Below are 1722 nucleotides of genomic sequence, written 5' to 3'. Positions count from 1 at the left end.
TTTTTTTGGTTTTTTATACATTTATATATTGTGATATTAGAAAACAGATACTTTAAAAATTAATAGCTATACTATTCATTCTGGTAGCACTTAGATATTCTAAAAAATACAAATTATCAACAAATATCAGTTAACCCCCAAGTCCTTCTTTAACAAATTTTTCTACCTTATACAAAAACATGAAAACAAAACAAAGGTAAAAAGATAAATAATTTGAAATAAAGTTGTTTTTTAGCTTTATTGAGATATCACTGACAAAATTGTGATGTGTTTAAAGTGTGTAACATGATGATTTGATATATGTATACATTGTAAATGATTCCCTCCTTGGTTAAATATATTCTTAAACATTTCATGTGTCTATGCTGTTATAAATGGGGATGTTTTTATAAATTTTTTTTCTGTTAGTTTGTTGTTAGTATGTAGAAACAGCTAATTTTTATATATTGATTTTGTATCCCACAACTTTACTGAATTCATTTATTAATTCTATCAGCTTTTTAATGGATTATTTATGTTCCTCTGTAAATAATGTCATCTGAAAACAAACACAATTTTACTCCTTCCATTCTGAGATAGATATCTTTTACTTCATTTTATTGCCTCATCACGCTGGCTAGGGTTGAATACAGTAGTGAGAGGGGCATCCTTGTTTTGTTCCTGATCTTAGAGGAAAAGCTTTCAGATTTTCACCATTTTGTGGCTTTTATTGTGTTGAAGCATATTCCCTCTACACACACTATATTGAGAGTTTTCACCATGAAAGATGTTCAATTTTATCAAATGCTTCTTTTGCTTCATAGTTTCATATTTCTATTGTATCCATTGTAATGTCTCTTCATTAATTTGTAATTGTTTTGACTGTTCTCTTTTTTCTTTTTCTCTTTCTTTCTTTCTTTTCTTTTCTTTTCTTTTCTTTCTGTCTTTTTTTTTTTAATTTGAGAGAGACAGGGAATCTTAAGCAAGCTCTAGGTTCAGAGCAGAGCCAATGTCAGGGATCATGACCTGAGCCTAAATCAAGGGTTGGACGCTCAACCGACTGAGCCATGCAGACAATCCAAGGTTTCAGTGGTTCTAAATGTGTTAAAACTTCTTTGTTTAGGGGTACGTGGGTTGAGCTATGGACTCTTGGTTTCCACTCAGGTGTGATCTCATGATCTGAGAGTTCGAGCCCCACATTGGGCTCTGCATTGACAGTGCGGAGCCTGTTTGAGATCTATCTTGCTCTCTCAAAATAAATAGGTAAACATTTAAAAAATGACAAAAACAAAAGAAAAAACTTCTTTGTTTAATGTGGTCCTCAGGGACTCATGAACAGTAAACCCCATTGGCTCTCAGAGCCTGGTGATTTGGGAGGTAGGCCCTCAGCTGATAGCCTTAAAAGTTGGGACACTAAATTTGTGAGCAAGTTCTTTGCAGGGAAAAGCAGGTTTGGTTTGGAGGTGAAGGCGGGGCAAGTTACCAGCAGTTCTTTCAGACTCCCAGGAGGATCCCAATTAGCTCCCAGATACAGGCTGATTAGAAGCCCACCCTTGGTTATCAGTTAGGAAGATACATTGTCAGAGATACTGGGTGGTTTTTTGTCTGCTCTGTTTGGGCTCAGTGCAGAGAAATAGCCACAGGAAGTTTTCATGTGCCCACTTAAAAACTGCATCTTTGTTTAGTTTGATCCTTGGCACAAATGCCAAGGTTTGTAGGCTCTATAACCTCAGTAATTAGTGA

This window comes from Suricata suricatta, chromosome 3 (genome assembly GCF_006229205.1).
Source record: "Suricata suricatta isolate VVHF042 chromosome 3, meerkat_22Aug2017_6uvM2_HiC, whole genome shotgun sequence".
Lineage (NCBI taxonomy): Eukaryota > Metazoa > Chordata > Mammalia > Carnivora > Herpestidae > Suricata > Suricata suricatta.
Note: the sequence above shows the minus strand (reverse complement) of the source record.